This window comes from Nomia melanderi, chromosome 1, assembly GCF_051020985.1.
Source record: "Nomia melanderi isolate GNS246 chromosome 1, iyNomMela1, whole genome shotgun sequence".
NCBI classification, from domain to species: domain Eukaryota; kingdom Metazoa; phylum Arthropoda; class Insecta; order Hymenoptera; family Halictidae; genus Nomia; species Nomia melanderi.
The window spans coordinates 7180410-7200278 of record NC_134999.1 but is presented as its reverse complement, the minus strand read 5'-3'; positions in this window follow the sequence as shown (position 1 = coordinate 7200278).

Here is a 19869-nt window from a genome sequence, read left to right as displayed (position 1 = left end):
TAGGGACCAAGGCTACATCCTGCTGACCGATGGGAAGGTCGGGATACATTTGTTCGAAATTGACTTTAGACTATACAATCCAGGTTTCCAAAGTGCAAAACTTGGATTCCGTCGGGCAGAATTGCCAAGAAGGTCGGAGGAAGCCATTTGACTTAGAAGTGATTGGACACCAGGGAGAGATCTCATAGGGACCAAGGCTACATCCGGCTGACCGATGGGAAGGCCTGGATAATTTTGATCGAAAATGTCTTTAGACTATACAAACCAGGTTTCCAAAGTGCAAAACTTGGATTCCGTCGGGCAGAATTGCCACGAAGATCGGGGGTAGCCATTTGACTTAGAAGTGATGGGACTCCAGGACGAGGTCTCATAGGTTCCAAGGCTACATCCGGCTGTCCGATGGGAAGTTCGGGATACTTTTGGTCGAAATTGACTTTAGACTATACAAACCAGGTTGCCAAAGAGGAAAACTTGGATTCCGTCGGCCAGAATTGCCAGGAAGGTCGGGGGAAGCCATTTGACTTAGAAGTGATTGGACACCAGGGAGAAGTCTCATAGGGACCAAGGCTACATCCGGCTGAACGACGGGAAGGTCGGGATACTTTTGGTCGAAATTGACTTTAGACTATACAAACCAGGTTTCCAAAGTGGAAAACTTGGATTCCGTCGGGCAGAATTGCCAGGAAGGTCGGGGGTAGCCATTTGATTTAGCAGTGATGTGACTCCAGGACGAGGTGCTATAGGTTCCAAGGCTACATCCGGCTGACCGATAGGAAGGTCGGGATGCTTTTGGTCGTAATTGACTTTAGACTAAACAATCCAGGTTTCCAAAGTGGAAAACTTGGATTCCGTCGGCCAGAATTGCCCGGAAGGTGGGGGTAGCCATTTGACTTAGCAGTGATTGGACACCAGGGCGAGGACTCATAGGGTCCAAGGCTACATCCGGCTGACCGATGGGAAGGTCGGGATACTTTTGGTCGAAAATGACTTTTGACTATACAAAACAGGTTTCCAAAGTGGAAAACTTGGATTCCGTCGGCCAGAATTGCCCGGAAGGTGGGGGTAGCAATTTGACTTAGCTGTGATGGGACTCCAGGACGAGGTCTCATAGGGACGAAGGCTACATCCTGCTGACCGATGTGAAGGTCGGGATACTTTTGGTCGAAATTGACTTTAGACTATACAAACCAGGTATTCAAAGTGGAAAACTTGGACTCCGTCGGCCAGAATTGCCAGGAAGGTCGGGAGTAGTCATTTGACTTAGCAGTGATTGGACACCAGGGCGAGGTCTCACAGGGACCAAGGCTACATCCGGCTGACCGACGGGAAGGTCTGGATACTTTTGGTCGAAAATGACTTTTGACTATACAAACCAGGTTGCCAAAGTGGAAAACTTGGATTCCGTCGGCGAGAATTGCCAGGAAGGTCGGGCGTGGCCATATGACTTAGCAGTCATGGGACTCCAGGACGAGATCTCATAGGGACCAAGGCTACATCCGACTGACCGATGGGAAGGTCGGGATACTTTTGGTCGAAAATGACTTTAGGCTATACAAACCAGGTTGCCAAAGTGGAAAACTTGCATTCCGTCGGGGCAGAATTGCCAGGTAGGTCGGGGGTAGTCATTTGACTTAGCAGTGATTGGACACCAGGGAGAGGTCTCATAGGGACCAAGGCTACATCCGGCTGACCAATGGGAAGTTCGGGATACTTTTGGTCGAAAATGACTTTAGACTATACAATCCAGGTTTTCAAAGTGCAAAACTTGGATTCCGTCGGGCAGAATTGCCAGGAAGGTCGGGTGTAGCTATTTGACTTAGCAGTGATGGGACATCACGACGATGTCTCGTAGGGACGAAGGCTACATCCGGCTGACCGATGGGAAGGTCGGTATACTTTTGGTCGAAATTGACCTTAGACTATACAATCCAGGTTTCCAAAGTGCAAAGCTTGGATTCCGTCGGGCAGAATTGCCAGGAAGGTCGGGTGTAGCCATTTGACTTAGCAGTCATGGGACTCCAGGACGAAATCTCATAGGGACCAAGGCTACATCCGACTGACCGATGGGAAGGTCGGGATACTTTTGGTCGAGAATGACTTTAGACTGTACAAACCAGGTTTCCAAAGTGCAAAACTTGGATTCCGTCGGCCAGAATAGCCAGGAAGGTCGGAGGTAGCCATTTGACTTAGCAGTGATGGGACTCCAGGACGAGGTCTCATAGGTTCCAAGGATACATTCGGCTGACCGACGGGAAGGTCTCGATACTTTTGGTCGAAAATGACTTTAGACTATACAAACCAGGTTGCCAAAGTGGAAAACTTGGATTCCGTCGGCGAGAATTGCCAGGAAGGTCGGGGGTGACCAATTGACTTAGCAGTCATGGGACTCCAGGACGAGATCTCATAGGGACCAAGGCTACATCCGACTGACCGATGGGAAGGTCGGGATACTTTTGGTCGAAAATGACTTTAGGCTATACAAACCAGGTTGCCAAAGTGGAAAACTTGCATTCCGTCGGGGCAGAATTGCCAGGTAGGTCGGGGGTAGTCATTTGACTTAGCAGTGATTGGACACCAGGGAGAGGTCTCATAGGGACCAAGGCTACATCCGGCTGACCAATGGGAAGTTCGGGATACTTTTGGTCGAAAATGACTTTAGACTATACAATCCAGGTTTCCAAAGTGCAAAACTTGGATTCCGTCGGGCAAAATTGCCAGGAAGGTCGGTTGTAGCTATTTGACTTAGCAGTGATGGGACATCACGACGATGTCTCGTAGGGACGAAGGCTACATCCGGCTGACCCATGGGAAGTTCGGGATACTTTTGGTCGAAAATGACTTTAGACTATACAATCCAGGTTTCCAAAGTGCAAAACTTGGATTCCGGCGCCGGTAGTGCCAGGAAGGTCGGGGGAGCCATATGACTTAGCTGTGATGGGACTCCAGGACGAGGTCTCATAGGGACCAAGGCTACATCCTGCTGACCGATGGGAAGGTCGGGATACATTTGTTCGAAATTGACTTTAGACTATACAATCCAGGTTTCCAAAGTGCAAAACTTGGATTCCGTCGGGCAGAATTGCCAAGAAGGTCGGAGGAAGCCATTTGACTTAGAAGTGATTGGACACCAGGGAGAGATCTCATAGGGACCAAGGCTACATCCGGCTGACCGATGGGAAGGCCTGGATAATTTTGATCGAAAATGTCTTTAGACTATACAAACCAGGTTTCCAAAGTGCAAAACTTGGATTCCGTCGGGCAGAATTGCCACGAAGATCGGGGGTAGCCATTTGACTTAGAAGTGATGGGACTCCAGGACGAGGTCTCATAGGTTCCAAGGCTACATCCGGCTGTCCGATGGGAAGTTCGGGATACTTTTGGTCGAAATTGACTTTAGACTATACAAACCAGGTTGCCAAAGAGGAAAACTTGGATTCCGTCGGCCAGAATTGCCAGGAAGGTCGGGGGAAGCCATTTGACTTAGAAGTGATTGGACACCAGGGAGAAGTCTCATAGGGACCAAGGCTACATCCGGCTGAACGACGGGAAGGTCGGGATACTTTTGGTCGAAATTGACTTTAGACTATACAAACCAGGTTTCCAAAGTGGAAAACTTGGATTCCGTCGGGCAGAATTGCCAGGAAGGTCGGGGGTAGCCATTTGATTTAGCAGTGATGTGACTCCAGGACGAGGTGCTATAGGTTCCAAGGCTACATCCGGCTGACCGATAGGAAGGTCGGGATGCTTTTGGTCGTAATTGACTTTAGACTAAACAATCCAGGTTTCCAAAGTGGAAAACTTGGATTCCGTCGGCCAGAATTGCCCGGAAGGTGGGGGTAGCCATTTGACTTAGCAGTGATTGGACACCAGGGCGAGGACTCATAGGGTCCAAGGCTACATCCGGCTGACCGATGGGAAGGTCGGGATACTTTTGGTCGAAAATGACTTTTGACTATACAAAACAGGTTTCCAAAGTGGAAAACTTGGATTCCGTCGGCCAGAATTGCCCGGAAGGTGGGGGTAGCAATTTGACTTAGCTGTGATGGGACTCCAGGACGAGGTCTCATAGGGACGAAGGCTACATCCTGCTGACCGATGTGAAGGTCGGGATACTTTTGGTCGAAATTGACTTTAGACTATACAAACCAGGTATTCAAAGTGGAAAACTTGGACTCCGTCGGCCAGAATTGCCAGGAAGGTCGGGAGTAGTCATTTGACTTAGCAGTGATTGGACACCAGGGCGAGGTCTCACAGGGACCAAGGCTACATCCGGCTGACCGATGGGCAGGTCTGGATACTTTTGGTCGAAAATGACTTCAGACTATACAAACCAGGTTGCCAAAGTGGAAAACTTGGATTCCGTCGTCCAGTATTGCCAGGAAGGTCCGGGGTAGCCATTTGACTTAGCAGTGATTGGACACCAGGACGAGATCTCATAGGGACCAAGGCTACATCCGGCTGACCGATGGGAAGGTCGGGATACTTTTGGCCGAAATTGACTTTAGACTATACAAACCAGGTTGCCAAAGTGGAAAACTTGGATTCCGTCGGCCAGAATTGCCAGGAATGTCGGGGGAAGCCATTTGACTTAGAAGTGATTGGACACCAGGGAGAGGTCTCATAGGGACCAAGGCTACATCCGGCTGAACGATGGGAAGGTCGAGATACTTTTGGTCGAAATTGACCTTAGACTATACAATCCAGGTTTCCAAAGTGCAAAACTTGGATTCCGTCGGGCAGAATTGCCAGTAAGGTCGGGTGTAGCCATTTGACTTAGCAGTGATGGGACTCCAGGACGATGTCTCGTAAGGACGAATGCTACATCCGGCTGACCCATGAGAAGTTCGGGATACTTTTGGTCGAAATTGACTTTAGACTATACAATCCAGGTTTCCAAAGTGCAAAACTTGGATTCCGTCGGGCAGAATTGCCAAGAAGGTCGGAGGAAGCCATTTGACTTAGAAGTGATTGGACACCAGGGAGAGATCTCATAGGGACCAAGGCTACATCCGGCTGACCGATGGGAAGGCCTGGATAATTTTGATCGAAAATGTCTTTAGACTATACAAACCAGGTTTCCAAAGTGCAAAACTTGGATTCCGTCGGGCAGAATTGCCACGAAGGTCGGGGGTAGCCATTTGACTTAGAAGTGATGGGACTCCAGGACGAGGTCTCATAGGTTCCAAGGCTACATCCGGCTGTCCGATGGGAAGTTCGGGATACTTTTGGTCGAAATTGACTTTAGACTATACAAACCAGGTTGCCAAAGAGGAAAACTTGGATTCCGTCGGCCAGAATTGCCAGGAAGGTCGGGGGAAGCCATTTGACTTAGAAGTGATTGGACACCAGGGAGAGGTATCATAGGGACCAAGGCTACATCCGGCTGAACGATGGGAAGGTCGGGATACTTTTGGTCGAAATTGACTTTAGACTATACAAACCAGGTTTCCAAAGTGGAAAACTTGGATTCCGTCGGGCAGAATTGCCAGGAAGGTCGGGGGTAGCCATTTGATTTAGCAGTGATGTGACTCCAGGACGAGGTGCTATAGGTTCCAAGGCTACATCCGGCTGACCGATGGGAAGGTCGGGATGCTTTTGGTCGTAATTGACTTTAGACTAAACAATCCAGGTTTCCAAAGTGGAAAACTTGGATTCCGTCGGCCAGAATTGCCCGGAAGGTGGGGGTAGCCATTTGACTTAGCAGTGATTGGACACCAGGGCGAGGACTCATAGGGTCCAAGGCTACATCCGGCTGACCGATGGGAAGGTCGGGATACTTTTGGTCGAAAATGACTTTTGACTATACAATCCAGGTTTCCAAAGTGGAAAACTTGGATTCCGTCGGCCAGAATTGCCCGGAAGGTGGGGGTAGCAATTTGACTTAGCTGTGATGGGACTCCAGGACGAGGTCTCATAGGGACGAAGGCTACATCCTGCTGACCGATGTGAAGGTCGGGATACTTTTGGTCGAAATTGACTTTAGACTATACAAACCAGGTTTCCAAAGTGCAAAACTTGGATTCCGGCGCCGGTAGTGCCAGGAAGGTCGGGGGAGCCATATGACTTAGCTGTGATGGGACTCCAGGACGAGGTCTCATAGGGACCAAGGCTACATCCTGCTGACCGATGGGAAGGTCGGGATACATTTGTTCGAAATTGACTTTAGACTATACAATCCAGGTTTCCAAAGTGCAAAACTTGGATTCCGTCGGGCAGAATTGCCAAGAAGGTCGGAGGAAGCCATTTGACTTAGAAGTGATTGGACACCAGGGAGAGATCTCATAGGGACCAAGGCTACATCCGGCTGACCGATGGGAAGGCCTGGATAATTTTGATCGAAAATGTCTTTAGACTATACAAACCAGGTTTCCAAAGTGCAAAACTTGGATTCCGTCGGGCAGAATTGCCACGAAGGTCGGGGGTAGCCATTTGACTTAGAAGTGATGGGACTCCAGGACGAGGTCTCATAGGTTCCAAGGCTACATCCGGCTGTCCGATGGGAAGTTCGGGATACTTTTGGTCGAAATTGACTTTAGACTATACAAACCAGGTTGCCAAAGAGGAAAACTTGGATTCCGTCGGCCAGAATTGCCCGGAAGGTGGGGGTAGCCATTTGACTTAGCAGTGATTGGACACCAGGGCGAGGACTCATAGGGTCCAAGGCTACATCCGGCTGACCGATGGGAAGGTCGGGATACTTTTGGTCGAAAATGACTTTTGACTATACAAAACAGGTTTCCAAAGTGGAAAACTTGGATTCCGTCGGCCAGAATTGCCCGGAAGGTGGGGGTAGCAATTTGACTTAGCTGTGATGGGACTCCAGGACGAGGTCTCATAGGGACGAAGGCTACATCCTGCTGACCGATGTGAAGGTCGGGATACTTTTGGTCGAAATTGACTTTAGACTATACAAACCAGGTATTCAAAGTGGAAAACTTGGACTCCGTCGGCCAGAATTGCCAGGAAGGTCGGGAGTAGTCATTTGACTTAGCAGTGATTGGACACCAGGGCGAGGTCTCACAGGGACCAAGGCTACATCCGGCTGACCGATGGGCAGGTCTGGATACTTTTGGTCGAAAATGACTTCAGACTATACAAACCAGGTTGCCAAAGTGGAAAACTTGGATTCCGTCGTCCAGTATTGCCAGGAAGGTCCGGGGTAGCCATTTGACTTAGCAGTGATTGGACACCAGGACCAGATCTCATAGGGACCAAGGCTACATCCGGCTGACCGATGGGAAGGTCGGGATACTTTTGGCCGAAATTGACTTTAGACTATACAAACCAGGTTGCCAAAGTGGAAAACTTGGATTCCGTCGGCCAGAATTGCCAGGAATGTCGGGGGAAGCCATTTGACTTAGAAGTGATTGGACACCAGGGAGAGGTCTCATAGGGACCAAGGCTACATCCGGCTGAACGATGGGAAGGTCGAGATACTTTTGGTCGAAATTGACTTTAGACTATACAAACCAGGTTTCCAAAGTGGTAAACTAGGATTCCGTCGGGCAGAATTGCCAGGAATATCGAGGGTAGCCATTTGACATAGCTGTGATGGGACTCCAGGACGAGGTCTCATAGGGACCATGGCTACATCCTGCTGACCGATGGGAACGTCGGGATACATTTGGACGAATTTGACTTTAGACTATACAATCCAGGTTTCCAAAGTGCAAAACTTGGATTCCGTCGGGCAGAATTGCGAGGAAGGTCGGGGGTAGTCATTTGACTTAGCAGTGATGGGACTCCACGACGATGTCTCATAGGGACGAAGGCTACATCCGGCTGACCCGTGGGAAGTTCGGGATACTTTTGGTCGAAATTGACTTTACCCTATACAATCCAGGTTTCCAAAGTGCAAAACTAGGATTCCGTCGGGCAGAATTGCCAGGAATATCGAGGGTAGCCATTTGACTTAGCAGTTATGGGACTCCAGGACGATGTCTCACAGGGACGAAGGATACATCCGGCTGACCGATGGGAAGGTCGGGATACTTTTGGTCGACATTGACTTTAGACTGTACAATCCGGGTTTCCAAAGTGGAAAACTTGGCCTCCGTCGGGCAGAATTGGCAGGAAGGTCGGGGGTAGTCATTTGACTTAGCAGTGATGGGACTCCAGGACGAGGTCTCAGGTTCCAAGGCTACATCCGTCTGACCGATGGGAAGTTCGGGATACTTTTAGTCGAAATTGTCTTTAGACTATACAAACCAGGTTTCCAAAGCGGAAAACTTGGATTCCGTCGGCCAGAATTGCCAGGAAGGTCGGGGGTAGTCACTTGACTTAGCAGTGATTGGACACCAGGGAGAGGTATCATAGGGACCAAGGCTACATCCGACTGACCGATGGGTGGGTCGGGATACTTTTGGTCGAAATTGACTTTAGACTATACAAACCAGGTTTCCAACGTAGATAACTTGGATTCCGTCGGCCGGAATTGCCAGGAATGTCAGGGGAACCATTTGACATAGAAGTGATTGGACACCAGGGTGAGGACTCATAGGGACCAAGGCAACATCCGGCTGAGCGATGGAAAGGTCTGGATACTTTTGGTCGAAAATGACTTTAGATTATACAAACCAGGTGGCCAAAGTGGAAAACTTGGATTCGGTCGGCCAGAATTGCCAGGAAGGTAGGGGGTAGCCATTTGACTTGGCAGTGATTGGACACCAGGGAGAGGTATCATAGGGACCAAGGCTACATCCGGCTGACCGATGGGAAGGGCGGGATACTTTTGGTCGAAATTGACTTTAAGCTATACAAACCAGGTTTCCAAAGTGGAAAACTTGGATTCCGTCCGGACGGAATTGCCAGGAAGGTCGGGGGTAGTCATTTGACTGAGCTGTAATGGGACTCCAGGACGAGGTCTCATAGGGACCAAGGCTACATCCGGCTGACCGATGGGAAGGCCAGGATACTTTTGGTCGAAAATGACTTTACACTATACAAACCAGGTTTTCAAAGTGGAAAACTTGGTTTCCGTCGGGCAGAATTGCCAGGAATATCGGGGGTAGCCATTTGACTTAGCAGTGATGGGACTCCAGGACGATGTCTCATAGGGACGAAGGCTACATCCGGCTGACCGATGGGAAGGTCGGGATACTTTTGGTCGAAATTGACTTTAGACTAAACAATCCAGGTTTCCAAAGTGGAAAACTTGGATTCCCTCGGCCAGAATTGCCAGGAAGGTCGGGTGTAGCCATTTGACTTAGCAGTGATTGGACACCAGGGCGAGGTCTCATAGGGACGAAGGCTACATCCGGCTGACCGATGGGAAGGTCGGGATACTTTTGGTCGAAATTGACTTTAGGGTATACGAACCTGGTTGCCAAAGTTGAAAACTTGGATTCCGTCGGCCGGAATTGCCAGGTAGGTCGGGGGTAGCCATTTGACTTAGCAGTGATGGGACTCCAGGACGAGGTCTCATAGGTTCCAAGGATAAATTCGGCTGACCGACGGGAAGGTCTGGATACTTTTGGTCGAAAATGACTTTAGACTATACAAACCAGGTTGCCAAAGTGGAAAACTTGGATTCCGTCGGCCAGAATTGCCAGGAAGGTCGGGGGTGGCCATTTGACTTAGCAGACATGGGACTCCAGGACGGGATCTCATAGGGACCAAGGCTACATCCGACTGACCGATGGGAAGGTCGGGATACTTTTGGTCGAAAATGACTTTAGACTGTACAAACCAGGTTGACAAAGTGGAAAACTTGGACTCCGCCGTCCAGAATAGCCAGGAAGGTCGGAGGTAGCCATTTGACTTAGCAGTGATGGGACTCCAGGACGAGATCTCATAGGGACCATGGCTACATCCGGCTGACCGATTGGAAGGCCTGGATACTTTTGGTCGAAATTGACTTTAGACTAAACAATCCAGGTTTCCAAAGTGGAAAACTTGCATTCCGTCGGGGCAGAATTGCCAGGAAGGTAGGGGGTAGTCATTTGACTTAGCAGTGATTGGACACCAGGGAGAGGTCTCATAGGGACCAAGGCTACATCCGGCTGACCAATGGGAAGTTCGGTATACTTTTGGTCGAAAATGACTTTAGACTATATAATCCAGGTTTCCAAAGTGCAAAACTTGGATTCCGTCGGGCAGAATTGCCAGGAAGGTCGGGTGTAGCTATTTGACTTAGCAGTGATGGGACATCACGACGATGTCTCGTAGGGACGAAGGCTACATCCGGCTGACCCATGGGAAGTTCGGGATGCTTTTGGTCGAAAATGACTTTAGACTATACGAACCAGGTTGCCAAAGTGGAAAACTTGGATTCCGTCGGCCAGAATTGCCAGGAAGGTCGGGGGCAGCCATTTGACTTAGCAGTGATGGAACTCCAGGACGAGATCTCATAGGGTCCAAGGCTACATCCGGCTGACCCATGGGAAGTTCGGGATACTTTTGGTCGAAATTGACCTTAGACTATACAATCCAGGTTTCCAAAGTGCAAAACTTGGATTCCGTCGGGCAGAATTGCCAGGAAGGTCGGGTGTAGCCATTTGACTTAGCAGTGATGGGACTCCAGGACGATGTCTCGTAGGGACGAATGCTACATCCGGCTGACCCATGAGAAGTTCGGGATACTTTTGGTCGAAATTGACTTTAGACTATACAATCCAGGTTTCCAAAGTGCAAAACTTGGATTCCGTCGGGCAGAATTGCCAGGAAGGTCGGAGGTAGCCATTTGACTTTGCAGTGATTGGACACCAGGGAGAGGTCTCATAGGGACCAAGGGTACATCCGGCTGACCGATGGGAAGGTCGGGATACTTTTGGTCGAAATTGACTTTATGCTATACAAACCAGGTTGCCAAAGTTGAAAACTTGGATTCCGTCGGCCGGAATTGCCAGGTAGGTCGGGGGTAGCCATTTGACTTAGCAGTGATGGGACTCCAGGACGAGGTCTCATAGGTTCCGAGGCTACATTCGGCTGACCGATGGGAAGGTCTGGATACTTTTGGTCGAAAATGACTTTAGACTATACAAACCAGGTTTCCAAAGTGGAAAACTGGGACTCCGTCGGGCAGAATTGCTAGGAAGGTCGGGGGAAGCCATTTGACATAGCAGTGATGTGATTCCAGGACGATGTCTCATAGGGACGAAGGCTACATCCGGCTGACCAATGGGAAGGTCGGGATACTTTTGGTCGAAAATGACTTTAGACTATACAGTCCAGGTTTCCAAAGTGCAAAACTTGGATTCCGTCTTCCAGAATTGCCAGGAAGTTCGGGGGTAGCCATTTGAATTAGCAGTGATGGGACTCCAGGACGAGATCTCATAGGGACCAAGGCTACATCCGGCTGACCGATGGGAAGGTCGGGATACTTTTGGTCGAAATTGACTTTAGACTATACAATCCAGGTTTCCAAAGTGCAAAACTAGGATTCCGTCGGGCAGAATTGCCAGGAATATCGAGGGTAGCCATTTGACTTAGCAGTTATGGGACTCCAGGACGATGTCTCACAGGGACGAAGGATACATCCGGCTGACCGATGGGAAGGTCGGGATACTTTTGGTCGACATTGACTTTAGACTGTACAATCGGGGTTTCCAAAGTGGAAAACTTGGCCTCCGTCGGGCAGAATTGGCAGGAAGGTCGGGGGTAGTCATTTGACTTAGCAGTGATGGGACTCCAGGACGAGGTCTCAGGTTCCAAGGCTACATCCGTCTGACCGATGGGAAGTTCGGGATACTTTTAGTCGAAATTGTCTTTAGACTATACAAACCAGGTTTCCAAAGCGGAAAACTTGGATTCCGTCGGCCAGAATTGCCAGGAAGGTCGGGGGTAGTCACTTGACTTAGCAGTGATTGGACAGCAGGGAGAGGTATCATAGGGACCAAGGCTACATCCGACTGACCGATGGGTGGGTCGGGATACTTTTGGTCGAAATTGACTTTAGACTATACAAACCAGGTTTCCAACGTAGATAACTTGGATTCCGTCGGCCGGAATTGCCAGGAATGTCAGGGGAACCATTTGACATAGAAGTGATTGGACACCAGGGCGAGGACTCATAGGGACCAAGGCAACATCCGGCTGAGCGATGGAAAGGTCTGGATACTTTTGGTCGAAAATGACTTTAGATTATACAAACCAGGTGGCCAAAGTGGAAAACTTGGATTCGGTCGGCCAGAATTGCCAGGAAGGTAGGGGGTAGCCATTTGACTTGGCAGTGATTGGACACCAGGGAGAGGTATCATAGGGACCAAGGCTACATCCGGCTGACCGATGGGAAGGGCGGGATACTTTTGGTCGAAATTGACTTTAAGCTATACAAACCAGGTTTCCAAAGTGGAAAACTTGGATTCCGTCCGGACGGAATTGCCAGGAAGGTCGGGGGTAGTCATTTGACTGAGCTGTAATGGGACTCCAGGACGAGGTCTCATAGGGACCAAGGCTACATCCGGCTGACCGATGGGAAGGCCAGGATACTTTTGGTCGAAAATGACTTTACACTATACAAACCAGGTTTTCAAAGTGGAAAACTTGGTTTCCGTCGGGCAGAATTGCCAGGAATATCGGGGGTAGCCATTTGACTTAGCAGTGATGGGACTCCAGGACGATGTCTCATAGGGACGAAGGCTACATCCGGCTGACCGATGGGAAGGTCGGGATACTTTTGGTCGAAATTGACTTTAGACTAAACAATCCAGGTTTCCAAAGTGGAAAACTTGGATTCCCTCGGCCAGAATTGCCAGGAAGGTCGGGTGTAGCCATTTGACTTAGCAGTGATTGGACACCAGGGCGAGGTCTCATAGGGACGAAGGCTACATCCGGCTGACCGATGGGAAGGTCGGGATACTTTTGGTCGAAATTGACTTTAGGGTATACGAACCTGGTTGCCAAAGTTGAAAACTTGGATTCCGTCGGCCGGAATTGCCAGGTAGGTCGGGGGTAGCCATTTGACTTAGCAGTGATGGGACTCCAGGACGAGGTCTCATAGGTTCCAAGGATAAATTCGGCTGACCGACGGGAAGGTCTGGATACTTTTGGTCGAAAATGACTTTAGACTATACAAACCAGGTTGCCAAAGTGGAAAACTTGGATTCCGTCGGCCAGAATTGCCAGGAAGGTCGGGGGTGGCCATTTGACTTAGCAGACATGGGACTCCAGGACGGGATCTCATAGGGACCAAGGCTACATCCGACTGACCGATGGGAAGGTCGGGATACTTTTGGTCGAAAATGACTTTAGACTGTACAAACCAGGTTGACAAAGTGGAAAACTTGGACTCCGCCGTCCAGAATAGCCAGGAAGGTCGGAGGTAGCCATTTGACTTAGCAGTGATGGGACTCCAGGACGAGATCTCATAGGGACCATGGCTACATCCGGCTGACCGATTGGAAGGCCTGGATACTTTTGGTCGAAATTGACTTTAGACTAAACAATCCAGGTTTCCAAAGTGGAAAACTTGCATTCCGTCGGGGCAGAATTGCCAGGAAGGTCGGGGGTAGCCATTTGACTTAGCAGTGATGGGACTCCAGGACGACGTCTCATAGGTTCCAAGGCTACATCCTGCTGACCGATGGGAAAGTCGGGATTCTTTTGGACAAAATTGACTTTAGACTATTCGATCCAGGTTTACAAAGTGCAAAACTTGGATTCCGTCGGCAGAATTGCCAGGTACGTCGGGGGAGCCATTTGACTTAGCAGTGATGGGACTCCAGGACGATGTCTCATAGGGACGAAGGCTACATCCGGTTGACCGATGGGCAGGTCTGGATACTTTTGGTCGAAAATGACTTAAGACTATACAAACCAGGTTGCCAAAGTGGAAAACATGGATTCCGTCGGGCAGAATTGACAGGAAGGTCGGGGGTAGCCATTTGACTTAGCAGTGATGGGACTCAAGAACGATGTCTCATAGGGACGAAGGCTACATCCGGCTGACCGATGGGAAGGTCGGGATACTTTTGGCCGAAATTGACTTTAGACTATACAATCCAGGTTTCCAAAGTGCAAAACTTGGATTCCGTCGGCAGAATTGCCAGGTACGTCGGGGGAGCCATTTGACTTGGCAGTGATGGGACTCCAGGACGATGTCTCATAGGGACGAAGGCTACATCCGGCTGACCGATGGGATGGTCGGGATACTTTTGGTCGAAAATGACTTTAGACTATACAAACCAGGTTTCCAAAGTAAAAAACTTGGATTCCGTCGGGCAGAAGTGCCAGGAAGGTCGGGGGAAGCCATTTGACTTAGCAGTGATAGCACTCCAGGACGAGGTCTCATAGGGACCAAGGCTACATCCGGCTGACCGATGGGAAGGTCGGGATACTTTTGGTCGAAAATGACTGTAGACTATACAAACCAGGTTTCCAAAGTGGAAAACTTGGATTCCGTCGGCCGGAATTGCCAGGAAGGTCGGGGGTAGCCATTTGACTTAGCATTGATGGGACTCCAGGACCATGTCTCATAGGGACGGAGGCTACATCCGGCTGACCGATGGGAAGGTCGGTATACTTTTGGTCCAAATCGACTTTAGACTATACAAACTAGGTTTCCAAAGTGGAAAAGTTGGACTCCGTCCGGCAGAATTGCCAGGACGGTCGGGGGTAGTCACTTGAATTAGCAGTGATGGTACTCCAGGAAGAGGTCTCATAGGTGCCAAGGCTACATCCGCCTGAGCGATGGGAAGGTCGGGATACTTTTGGTCGCAAATGACTTTAGACTATACAAACCAGGTTTTCAAAGTGGAAAACTTGGATTCCGTCGGCCAAAATTGCCAGGAAGGTCGGGGGAAGCCATTCGACTTAGCAGTGATTGGACACCAGGGAGAGGTCTCATAGGGACCAAGGCTACATCCGGCTGACCGATGGGAGGGTCGGGATACTTTTGGTCGAAAGTGACTTTAGACTATACAAACCAGGTTTCGAAAGTGGAAAACTTGGATTCCGTCGGCCGGAATTGCCAGGAAGGTCGGGGGTAGCCATTTGACTTAGCATTGATGGGAATCCAGGACCATGTCTCATAGGGACGGAGCCTACATCCGGCTGACCGATGGGAAGGTCGGGATACTTTTGGTCCAAATTGACTTTAGACTATACAAACCAGGTTTCCAAAGTGGAAAAGTTGGACTCCGTCCGGCAGAATTGCCAGGACGGTCGGGGGAAGTCACTTGAATTAGCAGTGATGGTACTCCAGGAAGAGGTCTCATAGGTGCCAAGGCTACATCCGGCTGAGCGATGGGAAGGTCGGGATACTTTTGGTCGCAAATGACTTTAGACTATACAAACCAGGTTTTCAAAGTGGAAAACTTGGATTCCGTCGGCCAAAATTGCCAGGAAGGTCGGGGGAAGCCATTCGACTTAGCAGTGATTGGACACCAGGGAGAGGTCTCATAGGGACCAAGGCTACATCCGGCTGACCGATGGGAGGGTCGGGATACTTTTGGTCGAAATTGACTTTAGACTATACAATGCAGGTTTCCAAAGTGCAAAACTTCGATTCCGTTGGGCAGAATGGCCAGGAAGGTCGGGGGTAGCCATTTGACTTAGCAGTGATGGGATTCCAGGACGATGTCTCATAGGGACGAAGGCTACATCCGGCTGACCGATGGGAAGGTCGGGATACTTTTGGTCGAAATTGACTTTAGACTATACAATCCAGGTTTCCAAAGTGAAAAACTTGGATTCCATCGGGCAGAATTGCCAGGAAGGTCGGGGGTAGCCATTTGACTTAGCAGTGATTGGACACCAGGGCGAGGTCTCATTGGGACCAAGGCTACATCCGGCTGACGGATGGGTGGGTCGGGATACTTTTGGTCGAAATTGACTTTAGACTATACAATCCGGGTTTCCAAAGTGGAAAACTTGGATTCCGTCGGCCAGAATTGCCAGGAAGGTCGTGGGAAGCCTTTTGACTTAGCAGTGATTGGACACCAGGGAGAGGTCTCATAGGGACCAAGGCTACATCCGGCTGACCGATGGGAAGGTCTGGATACTTTTGGTCGAAAATGGCTTTAGACAATACAATCCAGGTTTCCAAAGTGCAAAACTTGGATTCCGTCGGGCAGAATTGCCAGGAAGGTCGGGGGTAACCATATGACTTAGCAGTGATGGGACTCCAGGTCGAGATCTCACAGGGACCAAGGCTACATACGGCTGACCGATGGGAAGGTCTGGATACTTTTCGTCGAAATTGACTTTAGACTATACAAACCAGGTTTTCAAAGTGGAAAACTTGGATTCCGTCGGCCGGAATTGCGAGGAAGGTCGGGGGAGCCATTTGACTTAGCTGTGATGGTACTCCGGGACGAGGTCTCATAGGGACCAAGGCTACATCCGGCTGACCGATGGGAAGGTCGGGATACTTTTGGTCGAAATTGACTTTAGACTATACAATCCAGGTTTCCAAAGTGAAAAACTTGGATTCCATCGGGCAGAATTGCCAGGAAGGTCGGGGGTAGCCATTTGACTTAGCAGTGATTGGACACCAGGGCGAGGTCTCATTGGGACCAAGGCTACATCCGGCTGACGGATGGGTGGGTCGGGATACTTTTGGTCGAAATTGACTTTAGACTATACAATCCGGGTTTCCAAAGTGGAAAACTTGGATTCCGTCGGCCAGAATTGCCAGGAAGGTCGTGGGAAGCCTTTTGACTTAGCAGTGATTGGACACCAGGGAGAGGTCTCATAGGGACCAAGGCTACATCCGGCTGACCGATGGGAAGGTCTGGATACTTTTGGTCGAAAATGGCTTTAGACAATACAATCCAGGTTTCCAAAGTGCAAAACTTGGATTCCGTCGGGCAGAATTGCCAGGAAGGTCGGGGGTAACCATATGACTTAGCAGTGATGGGACTCCAGGTCGAGATCTCACAGGGACCAAGGCTACATACGGCTGACCGATGGGAAGGTCTGGATACTTTTCGTCGAAATTGACTTTAGACTATACAAACCAGGTTTTCAAAGTGGAAAACTTGGATTCCGTCGGCCGGAATTGCGAGGAAGGTCGGGGGAGCCATTTGACTTAGCTGTGATGGTACTCCGGGACGAGGTCTCATAGGGACCAAGGCTACATCCGGCTGACCGATGGGAAGGTCGGGATACTTTTGGTCGAAATTGACTTTAGACTATACAATCCAGGTTTCCAAAGTGCAAAACTTGGATTCCGTCGGGCAGAATTGCCAGGAAGGTCGGGGGTAGTCATTTGACTCAGCAGTGATTGGACACCAGGGCGAGGTCTCACAGGGACCAAGGCTACATCCGGCTGACCGATGGGAAGGTCGGGATACTTTTGGTCGAAATTGACTTTAGACTATACAATCCAGGTTTCCAAAGTGCAAAACTTGGATTCCGTCGGGCAGAATTGCCAGGAAGGTCGGGGGTAGCCATTTGACTTAGCAGTGATGGGACTCCAGGTCGAGATCTCACAGGGACCAAGGATACATCCGGCTGACCGATGGGAAGGTCGGGATACTTTTGGTCCAAAATGACTTTAGACTATACAAACCAGGTTTCCAAAGTGGAAAACGTGCATTCCGTCGGCCAGAATTGCCAGGAAGGTCTGGGGAAGCCATTTGACTCAGCACTGATTGGACACCAGGGCGAGGTCTCTTAGGGACGAAGGCTACATCCGGCTGACCGATGGGAAGCTCGGGGTACTTTTGGTCGAAATTGACTTTAGACTATACAATCCAGGTTTCCAAAGTGCAAAACTTGGATTCCGTCGGGCAGAATTGCCATCAAGGTCGGGGGTAGTCATTTGACTTAGCAGTGATGGGACTCCAGGTCGAGATCTCACAGGGACCAAGGCTACATCCGGCTGACCGATGGGAAGGTCGGGATACTTTTGGTCGAAAATGACTTTAGACTATACAAACCAGGTTGCCAAAGTGGAAAACTTGGATTCCGTCGGCCAGAATTGCCAGGAAGGTCGGGGGTAGCCAATTGACTTAGCAGTCCTGGGACTCCAGTACGAGATCTCACAGGGACCAAGGCTACATCCGGCGGACCGATGTGAAGGTCTGGATACTTTTGGTCGAAAATGACTTTAGACTATACAAACCAGGTTTTCAAAGTGGAAAACTTGGATTCCGTCGGCCAAAATTGCCAGGAATGTCTGGGGAAGCCATTTGACTTAGCAGTAATTGGACTCCAGGACGAGGTCTCATAGGGATCAAGGCTACATCCGGCTGACCGATGGGAAGGTCGGGATACTTTTGGTCGAAAATGACTGTAGACTATACAAACCAGGTTTCCAAAGTGGAAAACTTGGATTGCGTCGGCCGGAATTGCCAGGAAGGTCGGGGGTAGCCATTTGACTTAGCATTGATGGGACTCCAGGACCATGTCTCATAGGGACGGAGGCTACATCCGGCTGACCGATGGGAAGGTCGGGATACTTTTGGTCGAAATTGACCTTAGACTATACATTCCAGGTTTCCAAAGTGGAATACTTGGATTCCGTCGGCCAGAATTGCCAGGAAGGTCGGTGGTATCAATTTGACTTAGCAGTGATGGGACTCCAGGACGAGATCTCATAGGGACCAAGGCTACATCCGGCTGACCGATCGGAAGGCCTGGATACTTTTTGTCGAAAATGACTTTAGACAATACAATCCAGGTTTCCAAAGTACAAAACTTGGATTCCGTGGCGCAGAATTGCCAGGAAGGTCGGGGGTAGCCATTTGACTTAGCAGTGATGGGACTCCACGACGATGTCTCATAGGGACCAAGGCTACATCCGGCTGACCGATGGGAAGGTCTGGATACTTTTGGTCGAAATTATCTTTATACTATACAATCCTGGTTTCCAAAGTGGAAAACTTGGATACCGTCGGGCAGAATTGCCAGGAAGGTCGGGGGAAGCCATTTGACTTAGAAGTGATTGGACACCAGGGAGAGGTCTCATAGGGACCAAGGCTACATCCGGTTGACCGATGGGAAGGTCGGGATACTTTTGGTCGAAATTGACATTAGACTATTCAATCCAGGTTTCCAAAGTGGAAAACTTGGATTCCGTCGGGCAGAATTGCCATGAAGGTCGGGGGTAGCCATTTGACTTAGCAGTGATTGGACACCAGGGAGAGGTCTCATAGGGACCAAGGCTACATCCGGCTGACCGATGGGAAGGCCTGGATACTTTTGGTCGAAAATGACTTTAGACTATACAAACCAGGTTTCCAAAGTGGAAAACTTGGATTCCGTCGGCCGGAATTGCCAGGAAGGTCGGAGGAAGCCATTTGACTTGGCAGTGATGGGACTCCAGGACGAGGTCTCATAGGGACGAAAGCTACATCCGGCTGACCGATGGGAAGGTCGGGATACTTTTGGTCGAAAATGACTTTAGACTAAACAATCCAGGTTTCCAAAGTAGAAAAGTTGGATATCGTCGGGCAGAATTGCCAGGAAGGTCGGGGATAGCCATTTGACTTAGCAGTGATTGGACACCAGGGCGAGGTCTCATAGGGACCAAGGCTACATCCGGCTGACAGATGGGAAGGTCTGGATACTTTTGGTCGAAATTGACTTTAGACAATACAGTCCAGGTTTCCAAAGTACAAAACTTGGATTCCGTCGGGCAGAATTGCCAGGAAGGTCGGGGGTAGCCATTTGACTTAGCAGTGATTGGACACCAGGTCGAGGTCTCATAGGGAACAAGGCTACATCCGGCTGACCGATGGGAAGGACGGAATACTTTTGGTCGAAATTGACTTTAGACTATAGAAATCAGGTTTTCAAAGTGGAATCTTGGATTCCGTCGGGCAGAGTAGCCAGGAATGTCGGGTGTAGCCATTTGAATTAGCGGTGATTAGACACCAGGGAGAGGTCTCATAGGGTCCAAGGCTACATCCGGCTGACAGATGGGAAGGTCTGGATACTTTTGGACGAAAATGACTTTAGTCTATACAAAGCAGGTTGCCAAAG